Source organism: Camelus dromedarius, chromosome 16, assembly GCF_036321535.1.
Source record: "Camelus dromedarius isolate mCamDro1 chromosome 16, mCamDro1.pat, whole genome shotgun sequence".
NCBI lineage: Eukaryota > Metazoa > Chordata > Mammalia > Artiodactyla > Camelidae > Camelus > Camelus dromedarius.
In genome coordinates, this window is record NC_087451.1 from 53,112,033 (window position 1) to 53,127,937 (window position 15,905).

Below are 15,905 nucleotides of genomic sequence, written 5' to 3' on the forward strand. Positions count from 1 at the left end.
GCAACACAGGGGTTGAGAACTGAACAAAAAAGGGAGTGAAGAGGCCTGCCCCAGCTGGTAGAGGCTGGGATGCTTTGGCAAGGCCAGTTGCACATGGCTGGAAAAGAGAATGAATGGAAATGTTCTGGCCTGGGGAAACCAGTTTATAGTTGAAAGAGAATGCCTTTGCCCAGGATGCTGGGTGGAGAGGGAGGAGGGTATCTTTCCAGCAACCTCCACTCAAGCTACTTCAGAAGAGAAAATGAGGCTGAAAGGGCAAGGCTACTTTGGAGGAGCTTAAAGCTGTTGTCATCCTGGGAAGATAGGACAGACCACCTGGATTAGCCAGAAAAGCCTTTCATCAATGCTCTAAGTTTGGCTGAACGAGCTGCAAGCACTTGGGTTGCAAACTGTGGCTTCGGACCACGTGCAGCTCGCTGCTGGATTTTGTACAGCTCACCAGCCAACGGTGCTTTTCACACTTTTAAATGGCTGGGAAAAAATCAAAAGAATACTATTTTGTGACACATGAAAACCATACGGAAGTCAACCTTCAGTGTCCGTGAGTCGAGTTTTGCTGGACCAGAGCTGTGTGCATTTGCGTTACACCAGCAGAGGTGAACAGCTGCAACCAAGATCACATGGCCTGCAAACCCTGGAGTATTTGCTCTCTGTCCCTTTTTAGGAAACGTCTGCTGATCTCTGACTTAAGGGGATTAGGTAGCCTCGGAGAAAGGAAGAACCCTGGGATTTGGAAGTCTCCAGCACCAAGGAGGGCTGAGGGCTTTAAGTCAGATACAGTGTAATTGTCACCCGAGTCCTTGGGTGTATCTGTGTCTGAGGCTGTAGTGAACTGACAAAATCACCCTGCGGCCGACACCGTCTGTTCTCTGTGGCTGCACGTGGTTCTGAACCAGGCAGAAGGTGGGAATGGTGATAGCAGACGGGTGGGAATCAGGAAGGAAGGACTCAGTGGCCCCCTAGAGGGCTGAGGATCTCCAGGTCTGGGGTAAAACCTCTTCTTTTCCACCCCACTGTCCTCCAGGAAGGGTTTGCTGCTGGACGGTCCTTCCCAAGCCAGGGGAGGCCGCTGCCAAGGAAGGGAGCCCAGTGCAGCAATGACTCCGAGAAACAGGAGCCTCTGGGACCTTAAGCCTCTGGGTAGAGGAGTCTCTTGGTTAAGAGCATGTCTGTCCCAAACAACCAGAGACCCCGAGGGAACGCACAGATGCTCCTCCTTGTGGATTGTGCCAAACCTAATCTGCTCCAGGTGCTCAGCAGCAGGTGCGCCCGGCCGTCTGACGAGTGACCGCTCCTTTCCCTTGCTTGCCTCCGCCAGCCCCCTATGATGAAATGCCATCTCCCCCTCCCATGTCCATAACCCCCCTGCTGCACTCACTTCCTCCTTTCCTGTCTAACTCCACCCGCACTGGACTCTCAGCAGCACAGGACTGAGCAGGAGGCTTTCAGATCCTCGGGAACCACCCCTTCATTTGGAGGAGGAAGGGGAGGAGACTTGTCCAACGTCCCAAAGGGTGCAGGCGGCAAGACCAAGGGTGGAATCCAGGTGTCCCCACTGTCTAGTGCTGTTTCCACCCCGTCTCTCAGCTTCCGGAGGGCTCCTTGCCCTGGAAATCCTTTGCACTCAGAGGTGGGTGAGTGCATGTGGGGTCTTCATTCCTCTCATGAGCACACGTCCATCCCCAGCTAGACCATGGCAGATGGGAGTCAGAGACAATGTCTGCTCCGTAAGGCCCTTCACGCCAGGGAACTGCAGCAATCTTTGCTGACTCTGAAACTCCGAGCTGGCCTGGACTTCCCAGACTTCTCCCTCCAGAAGGCAACTAAGTTTGTAGAAAGAGCATGGGTTCTAGAATTAGAACGTTTGTGTTTGGATTCTGATGCTGCCACTTACTAGCTTGGGAGACCTTGGGTAAATCACTTAACTTCTAGCGTCCCTTTTTTCTTATCAAAACCAAGGACATGGATATCCACCTTGCAGTGTTAAGGAGTTGTGGAGATGAGAGATGTGAAGGCGTTTGGCAGGGCTCAGCACACAGTAGGTGCTCAAAATACTCTGTGCCTGTCCCTGTTTGTGTTCTAAGGGGCTGCCTGCCTCTCCCTAAACGTCAGAGTTCGGGAAACTTCTTTGGAATCCTGAGATAGCAGCGGGCATCTTTATGCCCCTGATTCCATGCCAGCTATTGAGAAGGGAGCTAGGGACCATCGTAGGTCTGACCATGGTTGATTCAAACAAGAAGTTGTAGGAGGAGTTGAGTCCTGGGCTCCTCCTCCCAGGAGCCCAGATGTCTTGGGACAGATGACTTGATCTAGCATTCAGGAAGCTGTGTTCCGGCCTCTTTTGAGGGTGGGGGTACAGACTGGCTGGGCAAATTTCAAAGTGCGTTCTGTACAAAGAATTTGTGCAAATCCCTTCATAGTTCCATATCTCTGGTTCCCCATCCTTACAACGAGGGGTAAACCTCCCAGTGGTTTGCCAACGTAGCTCGGAGGAATGTCGAGCAGGTCCAGCGGGGCTCATTCCCCTGCTACAGCCAGAGCAGTGTTGAGTTTAGCAGTCTTACAGGAAGGCCTCAGTCACTGCTGTCATTCAAAGAAAGGGCTCCACAGCTACGGAAGTGTGAAATCCCCTGACCTGGAAGCTATTCTCAAAGGTTCCTTTCATCTCGCAAGGCTGTTTCAGGCCCAGCCCGGCGAGGCTGTAGCCTCTCTTCTCCACCAGATGGCAGCAGCCTGCCTGCTGCTGTGGGTGCCAGGGTGCGGATGTTCAGAAAAAGATCCCAGGGAAGGGACTAGGAGGACGTTAGCACCAGCTCTGAGGCTAAGTAAATAGATCGAGGTGTGACCCTCTGCAGACGACTTCCTGATACAGAACCTCCCGGGCACCTGTGCCTGTAAATATACCAAGTGTCCTGCCCCAACCACCAGCCAAACTGGTGCTACCCCTCTCTCTGCCGGGTGGGAGATGGCCACTAGCGCAGCTTTAACTCTTTCTGAAACCAGGGAGGCTCTCAGGGTGCTGAGTACTCAGGCTTTGGCAGCCTGAGGTCAGTTTGGGGAGCCCACCCAGTTGTTGATGAATTCAGGAGACACGGGGGGGACATCAGATTCTCCTTTGGAGGCCCCAGGAGTTTCCTTCCACTTTCCCAAACACCCATGAGGAGGAGCAATATCAAATCTGCTGGACTTGGGGGTGGTTTGACCTTTCACCTTGTAGATGCTCTATGAGTGAGCACATCTGAAAAGGGCAAGTGTCACGTACACAAGTTGGGTTGGTCCATTCGTTCATCTAACAATGATTATTGAGTACCTACTGTGTGCAGTCGTGGACTAGAAGCTTCAGGGGATTGGAAGATGAATCAGACACAGGCCCTTTATAAAGAGGCGAATACGACTCAGTCCAAATGGCAGGTGATCAGGTCGTGTCTATTGAAGTCATATTGTGTGTCTTCTCCCTTCAGATTTCTGTTTCTTATTGTTTGGTTCAGGTCAAAAGTTAAATGATGAGGCCATGAAATGGGGGAAGAAACAGGGAAAGGGCGTGGTAGAAAGGAAGCCAGAGACCATGCAAATGTTTGCCACGAGGAATCCACAAAGCGGAGGTCAAATGGGCCCCACTGTGACTGATGTGGACAGACCTTAGAGCAAAGCACTTTCCCCATCTTCTCCCATCGACTTTCCTGGAGTATTTGCGATCCTAGCTCTCCAGTTTCCTCTTGCAAACGCACACTGCCTGGTTCTTTAAATTGGCTTAAAAAAGAATACTTATTGGTTTGATACTTTTTCTTTTAAATGATACAGAGAAGTATAAAGGATAAAACAGAATGGACCATAACCCATTGCCCACAGGTGATATTTAAATATATATATCAGTATCATATACACATCACTTAAAAATGCAAATAGTACAGGAAGATACATAATGAACAGTGAGTGTCTTCCCACCACTTTTCTCCCACAGTTCCTCTTCCCAAAATAACCACTGTTATTTATTTTTTGTTTGTTAATTGCCTTTCAGAAAAAAAAGCCATGCATTCAGGAGCACACACTTCTCCAAGCCCACATGAACCTGTCCTCTGCTGTCCTGGTTGTTTACAGAAAAGGGACCCCACTGTCCTGTATCTTGCTATTTTCATTTACTGAAATACCTTGGACATCTCACCACCGTGGCGCAAACAAGCCCGCCGCATTCTTTTTAATGGCTACAGTGTTACCCCCGGTGCGGATCTATGATGTTTTGTTGTCACCAATCGGCTTTTGGAGGATTTGGTGGTGGTTTTCATGTATTTTGCTGTTGCAGACAAAACCACAATGCTTGCTGCTTGATTTTTCAAAGGGTCCAAGGATCTCTGCACAAGATTTCCCCACAGGGCAAAAGGGCTGCGCCCAGGGTCCTAGGAAATCATCTTTGGGGTGAGGGGATAGCACTGCTTGAGCCCCTAGAGCTGCCCAGATGCTTCGTATTATGAACGTGTGACTCTGACTCCTTTGGGGAAGTCGTTACTCCACCCCCTGTTCCTGCCAAGCTGGCATGGCTGCTACCAGGCTAGCCATCCAAGCGTGGCTGCCCCGGGATGGGTCCTCAGTCTGGAGTCCCAGCCGGTTGGTTGAGGGCTTGCTGGGTTGGTTGGTGGACTCCCTGGGGCTCTTGGCTCAGGCTGGGGCTGCTCTGCTTAGCTGGTGTTCGTGGCTGCTCTGAGATTCACAAACAAACAGGAAGCCAGGCCACTTCCTCCTTGCTGGGGCTGGTCCCCCGTCCTTATCGCCCCCTTGGCCCAGAGGGGAAGGGGCAGCCCAGGGTTCACAAGGCAGCTTCCTGGCAGAGGTGGTGGGGGAGTTCTGGGCCCCATGGCCAGGAAGGGCTCCCCGGCTCTGTGCACCTATTTGGCACACAGCTGGGACAGCCTTACTGAGAATCAGAGTGAGGCTCCAATCTCTCCCTTTCAGGAAGCCTTTTCTAATAAAGCCTACCCTGTCTGGATCCCCCTTACCCCTTTGGTTCTGAGATGGAGTTCTTTCGAACTTGTAAGCAGCTCTCTGGGTGTTTGTGGTGGGAGAATGTTTTCTCCCCGAAGGCAGCACCCACGTTTTCTTCTGCCTGTTTCCAGTACCCACCAGCACGGCACTCTGTTCATGGGGGATGCCCAGTAAATGTTTGTAGACTGAATGACTGACCGATTCCAAAATGGTTGCTAGAGAAGAAGGGAGACAGGACAGGGTTGCAGTCCTGGCTCATGGTGGGGACAGAAGGCATCACTGCTCCTGATTGACCCGGACCCTGGGGCAGCTGAACAGTGGGGAGTGGTGGGGACAGTTAGGAGAGACTGAAGCCGAAGTGTGGCTAGGGTGGAGGCCAGAGATGAGAACTGTAGATATTCTGTCTAGTCCACAAGTCCTGAAGGCCCACTAGACCACAGGGAAAATCAGTTTCCTGGTTTTCAATCAGTAATCAGTTAGTTACTATATGCCTTAGTCAGGGGGTGCCCCCCCCCCTTTTTTAAAAGGAATTAGAATTTTAAAAACACACAGCCAACACAAAAACAATGCTGAATATATTTAATCCTCGCTGCGGTGACTCAGAGGGTGCAGTAGGATACGGCGGTGCCTGGGGCAGTCATTAGGACTATCAATTACCTTGAGAACATTAGCCGCGGGCCCAGCCGCCTGCAGTGAGTCACTGTGAGTTGCTTAAAAAAAAATCTCAGCTATCAACTCACTTAGTTGCCACTGTTCTCTTTTCAAAGAAAGCTGAGCGCAGAAACCAAACTTAAAAACAAACAACAATAACCAGGAAACCCTAAAAGCCCAGTTATCTTCCCTCAGCAGTCGGTCTCGGCTTCAAACAAAAGTTCCTCTGTTAAGCACCTGCGGGGCCGAGGAGCCTGCACGCTGCGGGGTTGGAGACCGGTGAGGACGGAGTGATGGGGGGTCAGGCTGGGGCCAAGGTGGAACTCGAAGCAGGAAGGGCTGCCTGGCTGCGGAGACCTACAACTGCTGTCACAGGAGGGTGGGGAGGGGGTAGGAGCTCCTCCTGGAGCTGGGTCTCCAAATTTGCAGAGACGGAGCAGACCATGGCCCAGCAGCTCCCCTGATGCCTCATCATGTGGTCACACAGGTGGACTGAGAGGTGACCCTGGTGCCCTGATGAGCGCTCATGCGCTCCTTGATTCTCACCTGGCTCCATATACAGTCTCTCAGCATCACGGCAGGGTCAGCTCCCTCCGTGCCCCATACAGTTTCCAAAGCTTCAAGCAATGGCCAGTTTAGGGTATTTACTCCAGAAGCAGAGAAGGGAGAGTTGAACAGAGATAGCAAAGGGTGAGGGCAAAGGCTGTGCCCAGCAGTGAGGCTGCAAACTCCAGCCTCCAAGGCTGGCAAACCACCGCCAGCAGCCCTGCCTAGTCCCCACCGGACAGTAAGAGGTGAGTGGAAACTTCGGGTTAAAAATACCCAGGCTTGTTGCAAAGAGAAAGAAGAACAGGAAGGAAGTGTGGGGAAGCAAGGCAGAATAGACAGAAAGCCCCAGAGAAGGAGGATGAGACGTTATTAATGGCCGGAAGTTGATCAGGTAGAACAGGTGGGGAACGCCCTCCAGGTGCCTGAGGGGCTGGTGGGCTGGGGGTGGGACCCCCGGCATGGCTCAGGCAGACCCTCCCAGAGAAGTGATCTGGACCCACCGAGCCTAGGATTCAGATCCCTGCAAAGAGTCTTGGCCCGGGAACGGAGTGGCCAGGCAGCGGGCCTCTCCTAAGGAGAGTGGGGCTTGGGTGACCAGAGGGAGACTGTCGTGTCTGTCATTCTCTCTTAGTGGAGAAAGCCACTCGGCCCCACCGCTGGGCAGGGTGGGAGGGTGTTCAGCTGGCCTTGGAATCAGCAGGCACTCTCACGGAGGAAAGAGAGCAGAGAGAAGGCTGCTGAGGTGGCATGGCACCGATCAGAGCTCTGGATCCGGGATGCTGAGCTCCATGACCCTGGACTGACACGAAGCTTCTCTGTGCTTCAGTTTCCTCATCCGTAAGATGGAGATGCCAGGAGTGGCGACCTCATGGTGTTGTAATACGGGTTACGTGAGTTACAATACCCAAGGCTTCTAGAACAGGACCTGGTACCTAGAATTGCTTTTTAAGGGTTCACCATCGGAGGTGGAGTAGTGGGCAGTGAAGGAGATGGGTGGGAAGAAGCTCCTAGCGCCTCATGTCAATGGAACAGCCCTTCCCAGGGAGCTGCCCCACACCAGGCTAGGAGGGAGCGGAGGACGGGAGGGGATAGAAATAAGATAAGTGTTCAGGAACCAACATCTTCAGGAGGATACAAACAGCTAATCAGTCACACTTGAGCACAACACAAGAGAATTTTGTACCAAGTGCTAGCCTGCAGGGAGAAGGAGTAACTTCCTCTGCCTTCAGTGTTTGGAAGGTGCCGCTGGACTTTGAAGGTTAAGTAACACAGGTCAGCAGGCCGAGAAGGGGGAGGATGGTGTTCCAGGTGGCGGCCCCCAGGTGGTTGACTGGGGATTGGGAGCGGGGAAGGGGCTTGGGAGAGAACAATTTGGAAGGATTTGGATCCTCTGCCAAGAGTTTGAACTTTATCCATGAGGCAAATGGCAAGACAAGGGAGCGGGAAGACCAAACCAGACTTGTGTATTTGAAAGAATTCTCTGGCAGAAACATGGAGGAGACATGAGAGGGGAGAGAACAGTTGCAGGGAGGCCAGTGGGTTAAGTGGCCCAGGAATGGTCAGGGCCAGAGACACCACGGGGAGGGGCCTTAGAAAGTGGGCTCATTTGGAAGGATGGCGGTGGGGGGGGGGCGCTGACTGTATGGTTTCCAGTCTGGGCAACTGAGCATTTAGTGGTGTCCTTATTAGAGACAGGGAATCAGGGGATCAAAGTGGGCTTGACAAAGAAGCCTTTAGAAAGGGTGAGCTTGAGGTGGCTGAGATAGCCAGAAGGTGTTGGAAGGAGGAAATAGTAGTGATGGAAATGAGGTGGGGTCGCAGAAGACTCCCTTCAGACTGAATCAAGGAAGCGTGGAGGCTGAGCCATGGGCCAGGGGTGACATATGGGGTCTGCTGGGGGAAACACAGGGGCTGACAGGCCTCCCTCACTCCCCATTTCATGGCTAGAAAATTGCAAAGGGTCACAGTTTTTACAATGCCTGGTTAAATGACATTGTGGATTACAGTATCTAACTTGAACTGAATTAACCTTCACAAAATGGACAAGGGGGTTAAAAAGATTCCTGTAAAGAAATTGCAGGTTAAAGATCACCCTAATTCATGGGAATGTAAATTGGTGCAGCCACTATGGAGGACAGTGTGGAGGTTTCCTTAAAAAACTAAAAATAGACTTACCTTATGATCCAGCTACCACACTCCTGGGCATATATCTGGAGAAAACTATAATTGGAAAAGACACACACAGCCCGATGTTTACAACAGTGCTATTCACAATAGCCAAGACATGGAAACAAGCTAAACGTCCATCAGCAGATGACTGGATAAAGAAGTTGTGGTACATATGTACAATGGAATACTACTCAGCCATAAAAAAAGAATGAAATAATGCCACTTGGAGCAACATGGTTGGACCTAGAGATTATCATATTAAGTGAAGTAAATAAGACAGAGAAAAACAAATATCATATGATGTCACTTACATGTGGAATCTTCAAAAAAAATACAAATTTAATTTACAAACCAGAAACAGTCACAGACATAGAAAACAAAACTGTGGTTACCGGGGGGAAAAGTGGGGGGAGGGATAGATTAGGAGTTTTGGATTAACAGATACACATTTACTATATATAAAACAGATAAAAACAAGGACCTGCTGTATAACACAGGGAACTATATTCAATTTCTGGTAATAAGCTGTAATGGAAAAGAATCTGAAAATACATAAATATGTATGTATATGTATAACTGAATTGCTTTGCTGTACACCTGAAACTAACATTGTGAATCAAGTACACTTCAATAAAAAATAAGAATTATTAAAAAAAAATCACCCTAATTCAGCAAGCACCAGCCCACTAGAAAAGAGCAAAGCTGGCACTTCTCACACGAGTTCTTTGTCAGCCCCATCATCAGTTAAAACAGGGACAATCTGATAGGTCTAACATGATGACGGCCACAAAACTTTTTTGTACGTGCGTGTAATTTGTAATTATGAAGGTGACTATTTGAAATGTGAGTTACGCTTCCCACCATTGTTATAAACAAACCTCGCCCAAGTATGTATTGTGTCTTGAGATGTGTAGACAATTTGTAAATAATTGAACATATATAGAGGCACATGCTCAAAAGTTATTACTGATGGGATGTAACTTCTCAGTATGGGAGTTGTCATGTCACACAGGATTGGATTTGGGGGAAAATTCTTAAGTCATAGGTTTCGGGTCCCAGGGCACCAACTGGTTTCCTACTTTATCAGTTCCACACATCTGAAACACTGTGTATTACATTTGCCTCTTAGAACAAAGGATGCTTGTATTCAAAGTGTGGCTGCAATGGCTCACTTTTCTTTCATCGCCTCAGCCCTTCTCTTTCCTCTGGAGATGAGGGAAAGATTAGCTGAGCTCCCTGGAGAAAAGCATTAAGTAAATACAAGGTGCTGCTGAAGTTACTGTTACTATTATTGACAACTCTAATAGGCAGCAGCAGTGAACGCTGTTCCAAAGTGTTCCCATAAGGATCCAGGTGAGAGGTTTCTAAACACATCCAACCACTCATCTCTTAACACCACATGAATCCAGGGGTCCTTCTGGTGTATGAGTCCCATGGGGCATGGAGGCTGCTGGGGCTTAGAAACACTGAAGCCCCCAAGGGATGGGATCGCCATTCTCTGAGGAAGGAGGAGCTCACCTCCTGCGAGGCAGAGTCCAAGATCAGACTGGACCTGGCTACTGGTTGAGGAAAGCCTCCTGCATGTTGGCCTAGGAGCCAACGCCAGGGAGCTAATGCCTTCACTGGACACTTGGGTACCTGCATCCCACTACCCAGGAAGCTGGAGAGAACACACGTGCATAAAATTTTACATTAATTATTTTTGCAGCCGTTATGGAAGCAGTTTGGCAATTCCTTAAAAAATTGAAAATAGACTTACCCTGTGATCCAGCTATCCCACTCCTGGGCATATATCCAGAGGAAATTCTAATTTGAAAAGATACATGCACCCCAATGTTCATAGCAGCACTACTGACAATAGCCAAGACAGACATGGGAACAACATAAATGTCCATCGACAGATGATTGAATAAACGAGTTGTGGTATATATGTACAATGGAATACTACTCAGCCATAAGAAAGAATAAAATAATGCCATCTGCAGCAACATGGATGGACCTGGAGATCCTCATACTAAGTGAAGTAAGCCAGAAAAAGAAAGAAAAATACCATATGATATCACTTATATGTGGAATCTAAAAAAAAAGTCACAAGTGAACTTATTTACAAAACAGAGACAGACTCACAGACATAGAAAACAAACCTATAGTTACCAGGTGGGAACAGGGTGGAGAGGGATAAATTGGGAGTTCGAGATTTGCAGATACAAACTACTCTATATAAAATAGATAAACAACAAGGTCCTACTGTATAGCACAGGGAACTATATTCAATACCTTGTAATGGCCTATAATAAAAAAATATGAAAAGAAATATATATATATATATATACATACATGTAAATGAATCACTATGCTGTACACCAGAAATTAACACAACATTGTAAAGCTACTCTACTGCATAACAAAAATTACTTTTATTTTTTTCAAAGCAGATTTGTGTGGGAATGGTGGAGATGATTATTTGCCACCATTTATGCCCAAAATGTTTTTATGGAGTATGTGTCATGGATGCAGGGAGCTGTACTAGGCGGACACAAAGGTGGGGACCTCAGCACGCTGCTAATCCCGTGGACAATTAAGGTGCACATAACCACAGTACAGGGTGGACCCAGGGGGCTTGAGAGGTTCAGACAGAGAGGAGCTAGCGTTCCATGGTGGGAAGAGAGGCACAGTCCTGGAGGCAATGACCTCTGGCCTGGATCTCAAAGGCTAGGAAGGCCTGGCCAGATAGAAACGGAGGAAATGACACTCCCAAAGGAGGATGGAAGCCCCAGGATGGAAAAGCCTGGGGTACGTATGACCAACGAGTAGTCACGTTCGCCTGGCACCTAGAGGGTAAAGAAGAGTGGGGTCGGAAAAATGCATTTGAACCAGACTTTCAACAGCCACATGCTGGACCACGAGATTCAGGGTTTCTCTTCAGTGAGCAAGGGGGAACCTTGGAAACTTTAGGGGCAGGTGAGGCAGGGAACTCAAAGAAGTTAAAAACCAAACAAAACTTGCCCAGAGTCCTATGGTGAGTTAATTTGTGGCCCAGCCAGGACTTGAATTCAGATTGATATTGACACAGGCAGAGCACCTGGACGTCACACTGACCAGACAGATGGGTCTGTGGGAAAGCGCTTCAGGCCAGGGGCAGGCAGGTTTCTCTGGGAAACCTGGAGCCCAAGTTCCAAGGAGCCAGGTGTCCTCCCCTGCTGCTGGCTTGGGTCTTGTCAAGCTCAATCTTCCCATGGAGCCTGGGTGATGGATGAGCCGGTGGCTGGACTGCAGTCCTTGGGAACCCAGATGGGTTGGGCTGGGAATGGCTGAGTGTGGGATCGCTTCAATAAAACGACGGGAGAGGAGCCCTCGGAGTGTCCTGGGGTGTGGGGCACGCAGGGCGTGGGGCCCCGCATTCCTGGATGGTTGAGACGCCACAGCTGATGATTATCATTATTATTCCTGCTCTGGCTTCTCTGAGCTTTCATCTTCCAGGACCCTGCCTTGCTGGCTGGGCGTCACCAGCTAGCAAGGCCTGGGGTGGGGTGGGGCAGGGCGGGCGGCTCCTGGCTGCAAGGGAACACACATGATGGCAGGTTTCTTCCCCAGTCAGCTCAGGGACTTTCCTAACCCTGGAAGAGTGGGCAGAATTTCTCAAGGGGGAAACTGAGGCACAGAGCCAGGGCATGACTTGACCGAGGTCCTGGGGGACCTCTGTCTCCTGCCAACCCCTACTGACTAGATCATGTTTTTCCTTCCCCAATTGGGGCAGATCTTGTCAGCCTGGAAGAGAGCCAGGGAAGGTATGGATCATAGAAGAGAGAACTGGGTTGGGTCCAAGACGACAGAACTGGTACCCTTCTTGCCAGGTGCTTCGGGCATCGTGAGGTCAGGCTGCTGGTTTCGCATCTCTCTGGATGGTCCTTCCTTATGGGTGGAGCTTCCCCAAGCCCCTGAGGGAGGCCAGTGCCACAGACGCAGCTGGGCAAAATGCCCAGCTCTCTCCCATCAGAGGCAGAGGCTGCACTCAGCACCCCAGGGAGGATGAGCCAGGCCAGAGGCAGAGGGCCAGATGATGGCTCAGAGACAGGGAAAAGGGTTTGTGTGTGTGTGTGTGTGTGTACATTTGCTAACGCCAGGCTTTCGTTGCTGACATGTCCCTGCCTGCCCAGATGAGATCAAAGAGAGAAAGACTGACTAGGAGGAGATGTGAATGACAACGTGACGACTGGGGCTGGGGTAGGGCAGGGGGGGCCACTGAGTAGATGCCTGCCGGCAGTGGGGAACCCAAGGAGAAGGGAGGGAGTGGCCCCACCAGCTGAGGCTGAGACCCAGCTGGTAGGTGCTAGACTCACGTTCCCCATTTGCGCTGTCCATCTAGAGAGTAGCGATCTTTGACTGCATCTTCTGGCTTCGAGCCAAGGTGGGACAACATGGAAGAGAGGCTGAGGACGTTGGAGGAGAGAAGTCAGTCAACAGGGCTTCGGGACCTCCAGAAGTTCTCACCTCCTCAGTGCCTCCCAGAGCCGGCCAACCAGCCAAGCTCTCAATTTATCAAGAATTTAATAAGTAGCTACTCTGCTCAAGGTGCTGTGCTTGGAGCCTTGGGTGGAGATGCCTCAGACATGGCGCTGCCCTCAGGAGGCGCTCTCTGGAGAAAGACACATTTTCCTGTTTGGTTTCGGCCCCACTTTACACAGGGCAACGCCAGCATCCTGGGCTGAGTCCCGAGGCATCTTCTTCCTCCCTGGCCATTTGTGGCCGTGAGCTCAGGCCCTCGTTTCTGTTTCAACCGCCAGCTCTGAGTTCACACAGGAGCAACGCTCCTGGAATTCTTGCTGCTTTAAAAAAATATCTTTTTTAATTGAAGTGTAATTAATTTACAATGTTAGTTTCAGGTGTACAGCAAAGTGATTCAGTTATACATATACATACATATATAATTTTTCTTTTCAGATTCTTTTTCATTATATTTTATTACAAGAAATTGAATATGGTTCCCTGTGCTATACAGCAGATCCTTTCTTACCCCTTTCTTGACACTCACCTGGCTGAAACATTCACCCTTCAGCCACCTAAGTCATTTTTTGAGCTTGCCACTGGGATTAGGCTGCTCCAAGATGCACTTTTTCCAGGGACCCTACCCTATTCCAGACCAAATACACCCTGCAATACCCCCGCCTGCCTCCTCCTCCTGTTCGTGAGCTGAAGAACCTCAGTGTCCCCTGTTGCTTGGCAGACACACCTGGAATTTGGGGGCTATTTTCCAGAGCCCTCCTAGGCATTTCTAGCTCTTTTTATTACCTATCAGTGTCCCTTCCTGTGCCCCCATCTAATAGTGTAACTCTACATCTGGACCAGAGCAGAGAGCTCTTTAAGGGAATCACTTCCACATTTATAGTTGGTTTATTCAACAAATATTTACTACCAGCTGCTGTGTATCAGGTGCTGTGACAGGGACTGAGATGGCTCTGATGGTGACAACGGCAGACAGGCCTCCTGTCCTGGGGGAGCCCATGAACCAACAGGCAGGACAGACACTAATGATGAAAATGGGGCATGTGGTCTGACTGGACAACCACCTAGGGTCCCTGGGAGTCTGGGCATTTTCACTGTATCCTCAAATATCTCTTTTACTTCCTGCCTGGATTCTTTGCAGAGCGTGCTGTGCTGGGGAGGAGAGGAGACTGTTCCAACAGGATGTCCACATGGTAAGACCCACAAGGCACCAGCTCCTGATCTGTTCTCCCCCGAGATGGGGGCAGGGGAGCGAGGTCCCACCCTTCTTGAATTCAGTCTCTTAAGGAAGTGGACACAGGAAGCAGGGACGGAATTAAGAGCCTAAAACTCCATGTACAAACAAATCATTTGGGCAATGAAACTGAGAAGGGCTGCAAAAGGCATTTCCCAATTTCACTGTGCTGGGAAGTACCAGATTCTGCCACCTCTCCAGAAAGCAGCCACCTTGTTGAGGATAAAATCCACACTCTGCTCTGTTCTCTGACTACATTGCCCGTGAGAAGTGGTGCCCCTGTGTTTCATTTTGAAACTTGTCCATGAATGAAGGCTCTAACCCCTCACGCAGTTGTTGGATGTTGAGTCAGTGTTTAAGCACTGTAATTGGCATAAAAGTCCTCCAACTGTCTAACCAAGACGAGACACTGCAAGTTCCACCCTCTGGCTCATCTGCCGCCCTCTGTGGAATGGGGAAAACAAGAAAACGCCGAGTGTTTTCACAAAACTTCTATAAAACTGACATGATCACGTGAAAGGCCTTTGGATCTGATGGCCCTCATTCTAAGTGTCAGTATCCCATATGGAAATTTTTTTAGAGGAAGTGATGGTGGGGGTGCGGGGGTGGGGTGGAGGACAGAGAGCTCCCACCTGCTCGAATATAAGCCTCTGGGGTGCTTTCCTGGAACCCTCTCCTAGGTGGGGTTCTCTCCCCGCTTTGGTGCCTCTGTCACCCTGGGGGTGACACTCCTGGTTGTGTAAGTGGAATGGGCCCCAAGAATGCTGGGGGGGCAGCGGCGGGGGCGGAGCGGGCGTATAAAATGCAGTGATGGAGCTTTCCTTTTTAGGTGTGCCTGGTAGAAATGAAAGTGGCTTGAGCTCTAAAACAAGAAAAGCATTAGAGAAACACAGTTTTCAAAGGCTGTTGCCTTAAATTTGTGGTAGTTTCCTAAATCAAGGGGCAGATTCCTACATTTGAGTTTCTTTCCCTTCCTTCTTCCTCCCTCCCTCCTTCCTTCCTTCTTCCCTCTTCCTCCCTCCCCCTTTCAATGGGAACACCTTCCTCTTCTCTCTTCCAGCCTCAATTCTACCATTTCTTTTTTTTTTTAATTGAAGTATAGTCAGTTACAATGTGTCAATTTCTGACATATCAATTCTACCATTTCTACCATCCTTTCAGGTCGAGCTACAGGCTCACCTCTTCCATGCATGTTTCCCATCTGGTCAGTCTCCAGTTGTCTGCTTCTTTCTCTGAATTCCCATTGAATTCTGTTAAATTCTACAGCTTGGCACGACTACACAATGTCTTGTGTTCCCCAGCTGTTTCATGTACGTGAATCTTGTCCCCCAAGTCAGTTGGCGAGTGTCTAAAGGGCAGAGGCCATTCTTTATATCTTGGAGCCCCTCAGCCCAGGGCTAGAGACGTAATAGGACTTTACTGAGACCTCCATTAGCCTTTTACTTCTCATTACACATCAGAGAATTCAAACAGGAAAAAACATTCGTAAGTGTAATAAATGTGAATAAGCCTTCCTTTATACACCATCTTTATGCAACCACCATACACAACGTCAGAGAATTCCTGCCGGAGGGAAACCTGTATCTGTCGTCCGCGGGAGAACCCTCAGGTGAGTCTGGAGGCTTGGAAGGCACATGTGACTCAGTGTCACAGAGCTCAGATACAGAGAAGGTGACTGTGGGGAACCCTCTGCTCAAGACGATACCCAATATCAGCGTGTACATTAGAGAGAACCATGAATCCAAAGAATGTGGAAGAACTTCCCTCAGGGTCTTCACCAACCAACATCAGAGAATTCACCCGAGAGTAAAGAGCAGTGTAG